The sequence below is a fragment of the Pongo abelii genome, chromosome 3, assembly GCF_028885655.2.
Source record: "Pongo abelii isolate AG06213 chromosome 3, NHGRI_mPonAbe1-v2.0_pri, whole genome shotgun sequence".
Classification (NCBI taxonomy): domain Eukaryota; kingdom Metazoa; phylum Chordata; class Mammalia; order Primates; family Hominidae; genus Pongo; species Pongo abelii.
In genome coordinates, this window is record NC_071988.2 from 90,457,385 (window position 1) to 90,463,384 (window position 6,000).

At 34.4% G+C, this 6,000-nt stretch overlaps 1 pseudogene; it reads right to left on the minus strand.

Annotated features, from left to right (window-relative positions):
- Window positions 1-5,793, minus strand: part of LOC112132997 (UDP-glucuronosyltransferase 2B4-like) — a 364,436-nt pseudogene extending 358,643 nt beyond the window's left edge.
- Window positions 5,794-6,000: the final 207 nt, after the last annotated feature.

The following is a 6,000-nucleotide window of genomic DNA, read 5'->3' on the forward strand; positions in this document are numbered from 1 at the left end:
TTTCTGAATTTGGTCAACTGATTGTTAACACTTAGAGAATGTGCTACAAAGTTTGACAACAGTGATTAATATGTTCTACTATAGCGAAGACATTTTTATGTTTAAGTTACTAATTTTGGAACTCCCAAGCAATCCTCATAAGCTGAACAATAATTTACTGTATTTAACTTTTACTTGTTATATCAGTATTAAAATAATCGAGTTTTCAGCAAAAATGTTAGTATAGGTTATTACAAGAAGGTGATATCAGATAGGGAACTAAAAAGTAATTGACAAATACACAAATGTCACCATTTTATTCTATACAGAAGAAAATATGTTCCTACTATGTTCTATGGAGGAGGCATCTGAACCTGTTGCCCTGCCTGGCTTCCTTCTGTTTGACTCCTTCCTATATTTCCTTCTGCTGCCTCCATTGGGAGGAGTTGTTAATCTGTTAGTGCTGAGTCCTTGTGGGGCCACATTTTATATGGCACAGGATTCACCTTCCGGTCAGGATCTATCTCCATCCTTTCTCTTTAATCTTCCTGCTTCAGACATTGGCTGGGCCCAGTCCAGCAAGGGAGGCTGCTTATTCTCTTTTTCTAAATCTACCTGGCTGGGTGGGAACTAGGACTAAATCTGTCGACCTAGGCCGTTCTTTCACTGAATAGTACCCTGAACATCACTCTGATAGGCCTATTCCAAAATGTAGAGGAAGTATATGAGGCTGGATTACATGGCAAATGATGCATGTCAGACATTTTGAAACACCTGCTATTGTTATTGTGCTAGTGAAGTCATACATTAAAATGTAACTTCTTCTGATAACATCTGTAGACTGTACAATGCCCTTAGGAATCCTTAAACATAAGCATCAAATGACAGGGAAAGAATTTGGTGATATCTCTTACCTGACCCCAGTATCATGGTAATACCAAAACTTTACCTACACCTCTTAATATATTTGTTCCTGATCACAATATTAGTGCCAAATTTATTATCCATTAATATACCCTTTGTATTATTTTAGCATGTTCCATGTATATTTCTGATTTTGAACTAATATCTGATAATTAGTGCTTTCCCAACAGCTACATTTCTAGGCAGAAAATTTCTATAATGGATTCTTTACAGACTTTAACAGTCTATTTTAGTAGTTTTCCATACCAGTAAGGAACTTTATCTTACCTTTTGTGGGATCTTGGCAAGGGCTGATGCAATTACATTGGCCCTTTCTTCTGTCATGTTACTGACCATTGTCCCCAGAGAAAACACCACAACACCATTTTCTCCAGAGGTCTGGATAAACTCTTCCATTTCCTGTGAAAAAATAATTTGTTCCATCACAAAACAGTATCAGCACAGCAGGCACTACTGAAAGAATTGGTACAAATTACTGAAGAGAGAAAATCAAGTATTATCAGGACTTATTGGAGGAAATTATGTCTTTTAACTGACTCAATCACTCAGTTTCCTATCAAAACAATGTATAATATGATATAGCTGGCCTCTACTAAGGGTATTTATGTAAATATGTGTGTGTGCCTGTTTGTGTGTGTGCACGTGTGTGAGTGTGTGTGTGTAAGGGAGAAAAGAGATAGAACTATTACATAGTAGTCAGGGAGATAATGTTAGAAAATATTATAGCCAGATTCTTCACTTATAATATTACAGTTACTAATACAGGTTCTCGGAAAATGGCACCACTTGGCTTAAATTCTATATTGTCAATTTACTAAATCACATATCTTTATTTCAGGCAGGTTTTCTATAGAATTCTTCTAGTTTGAAGCCATCAATGCTTTGCTTCCCTAACTATTAGCACTGAGGAAAAGTTATACACAGTTGGGATGATTTTATGTCTACATTTATCTTCCTCTATAATCCTTTACACTTCACTTAAATTTTGTCAGAGTTTTCCAGTCTTTTTTCAAAAGAGAAAAAAATAATCATAAAAGGTAGTGGTTAAAAATCACTGACATTCTGGAGTCTGGTTGTGGTTTGGAATTTCTGTGAATTAGTCCTGAGAGTCTTATTTATAATACAGAATTGTACAGTATATAGTTATATAGTTGAATGATCATATTTTTCAGGTGATTGTTTAGGTGGAACAACTTTTCAGTGAAATCACATTGTCAAATTGATGTTCTATTTATAACTGCATGTGAGGAACTCTCATCAACACTTTGCTGTGTCTCAGAGGCAGCAGCACTTGCACCATAATGGGAGAGGCCACCAGGGCTTTCCACAGGGGAGATCTGGTCACCCTCATGAGTAGCTCACTCACACTACACTTCCTGGTGAAGATGTGCTTGGATAAAAGTGATAGATGTTTATTCTGATTTGCTTTCTCCAATCTATGCCAATATTTAAATTTAGAAACTTCAATGTTAGTGTGAGAGTCATTGTACCACTATTCCAGATAACACACGGGGCATCTAGGCATTTTGTGTGATTGCTGTTACCTGTTGCCACATTTAATGTAACTCGTGTTCAGTGTTTACTCTCACTGGCTTAATGCCCAGAGCCTTCTTCATCCACCCAGTGTCGAAGTACTCTAACTTCTGTTTACTGATTCATCACTGATGTGGACTGGTTGTTTCCCACTCTGTGACAAATTCATAAAAAAAAATACAAAATCAATGTAAGTAATTTAATAAAAATATGAAAAGTTTTAAAAAGAAAAGGAAATTTTTCTAAAATTTCTATCTAGAGATATTACCAATGTAAAATATGTATGTTCCATCATGGCTTTTATTCTATGTACACATGTGACATTTATTTAGAAAGTTTTAGCCTTATTGTGTATACATTATTCTCCTACAAAAAACTTGTCATCTTGTTATATTTATCATTTTCTACCTCTCTTTTCTTGCATTATGGCTCAAAGTGTAATGAATATTTGATTGATAAAAATATTGTAAGGCTATAGTATGCATAGAGTATAAGTTTTTAATCATTCATTCATTTAATATGTTTGATTAATTCCAATGTTAATTTTATGAATATTTTCCATAAATATTAAGTATGTACATCTTGATTTATTTTTTCTCAGTATGATTACCTGAGACTATATTATGAAACCAATGGTTATGTGCATTTTTAAAACACTTGATATATTTTGCCAAGTGTCCTTTTCTCTTAAAATATAGACAAATTATCTGAGAATCTAATATTTAATTGAAAAGAAAATAAATTGGATTAGCAATTATTTTACATAATAAACAATTAGAGAACCGATTTGACAACCATGACTTGCATTCAAATCTTTCTGCAAGTTAATAACAACAGCTAGTATTAGAAATTATCAAGTAATTTGCAATGTCTTTTAACTGACTCAATCACTCAGTTTCCTATCAAAACAATGTATAATATGAGATAGGGGTTTTGCAGGTTTGCAGTGGAGTCCTCCAACAAAATCAACATTTGAGTGGATGAGGAAATTGAAAATCCCAGGAGTTTCAAATAAGACATATGTCAGCTTTCCACATTGTCTCAGATAAGGTAGTGGGTCTTCCTGACAGGAAAAAGAAAAGAAAAGGTGGATGACACAAGATAATTACATTAGGTAATTTTCTGAATGGGATTGGAATAATGTAGGCAAAAATGTAGGCAAAGTGTCTGTACATTGAAATACAAAAACATATATTCAAATATAGGCATAATTTAATTTTTATGTATTATATATTTTACCCATGTGTATTTATAAGAAAAGCAAAGTGATAAGAGAATTTTGAGGGTAAACTCCATCATTGCTAATGTCACATCAGAATACTCACAATCATATTATTAAAATAATCTATAGAGAAGTAAACATCCATTGATTACCCCTTAAAGTTTCCACAGTAGCATATAAACATTTAAGCAACTCCTTGAGCTCCATGATAAACTAATTCTGCTGTACCCGTAAAAATGATTTTCTAAGAAATAGTCTAGTTTCCACAGTTCACTAAGCTAATCGTTTTATCTTTGGTTATTCAAGTGAACTGTGGGCTATTTTGAGATTGTGGCTGAAATTCTAGTACCCACTACTGCTTTTGATTCATGCTAATGCATTAATCATATTAGCTTTTAAGTAAACATATTTGCAAATTACAGCTAGAAAATTTTGAGAAATTATTCAAATAGAGATTTGTACTCAATCTTAATTTGGCTCATATTTTGTAAGAAACATAGTTTCAAATAAAAAAAAAACTACACAGATATAACAATGTTCAGACTTTAACAAGATGATTGACCTTAGAAGAATTTCCAATCTTTTAGTGAAGGAATGTAGAAACATTAGAAACTACAAATTACCCTTATTGATTTTGCATTTGAGATAGAGACATTATTTCTCTCAACTGTGAAGGAAACCTTCTGGTAACATGAGGACATATTTTAATTTCAGAATAAGGAAACTGAAGTATACAAGGAAAAACAATTTCTGCAATGTTACATAGATAGTTGTTGTAGAAAATTGTGTAACTACTCAATATACAGGTGTGCATTAAGTAAGATGTTTGTTGACGTGTCTGGCTATTTTTAAGATAAAAAAAGTATAGTAAAACAGATATGTGATTGTTTAAAGAAATATTACATGCACTAATATATGGGTTTAGGATGTCCTAGAATGTTCTGTATGAGCAATGGCCACAGAGTTTTAACTGACCTTATAATTTAAGCTTTTCTATAATACTTGTGCGATTGATAGATCATCTTGTGTTTTCATTTGATAAATTCAGTTACAAAAAAATGCCACTACCAGCCAGGCGCGATGGCTCACGCCTGTAATCCCAGCAATCTGGGAGGCCGAGGCAGGTGTAACACTTGAGGTCAGGAGTTTCAGACCAGCCTGGCCAACATGGTAAAACCCTGTATCTACTAAAAATACAGAAAATTAGCCAAGCGTGCTGACACGCACCTGTAATACCAGCAGTGAGCTGAGATCGCACCACTGCACTCCAGCCTGGAAGACAGAGCAAGACTCTGCCAAAACAACAACAACAACAACAACAACCAAGTACCCTGACTTTGTTGCTTCATATAAGCTCAGCTTCAGAGGCACACGAAAGTTAGATCTCCATGTTATCAACTGAAAAAAATTGCTTACCTAGACCTTCACTGGAAAACTGATCCCACTTCTACTTATTAAATATTTGGAACCAAAATTGAAAATAAGTCACATATATCACATTTTACCTTCTCCATGAAAGTCATTTGTTCACTTAATTCTGACATAACAACAGGTACATAGGAAGGTGGGAACAGAAATCCTCCACTATGATTTTCAAGTGTGTAGCCAGGAGAGAAGCGGAGACTGTATCCAAAGGGTATGTTAAACAGTTCAGCCAGCAGCTCGCCACTGGGAATAATAGCGTCTGCAAGAACAAAATCAAATTTTGACTCTTGTAGTTTCTTCATAACTTTCTTATTTGAAACTACATCCTTACAGAACTTTCTAATTATGCCATTAAATATCCACATGATTTCTTGTACTTGTGAAAAATATGACCAAAATGTGTCTTTTGGAAGGGCTGCCCATCTCTTGACCAGTTGCATGATGATATCCTCAAACTCAGTTTTAGTTAAAGATACAGGATAAACTTCAAGTTTAAGAGTAGATGGGCTGTTGATATCAAAAAGAATGGAAGCTGAAGATGCCAATACAGTCACCTCATGACCCCTCTGGACAAGCTCATCCAGGATTGTCTTTATATTCATCCAATGGCTGAATTCTGTGGGGCACAGCAGCACTTTTCCACAACTACCAGAGCTAATGTAACAGCTCAGCTATATCAGCAGAAAAACTGAAGTCCATTTCATAGACATCCTGGTGCAATGGAATACTTTCTTCCATTTGCTGTTTCTTTCTGTCATTTCTTATGGTTATATCCATGAATAAATCAATCACAAGGTTAAAATGTAACTTTCACACTTCTCGGTAAATACATTATCATTAGATTAACAGTCTGAACATGTAGATGGCTAGGAGACAAATGAAGGTAAATGACCTGTTTTCACAAGTGTGTTTAATGT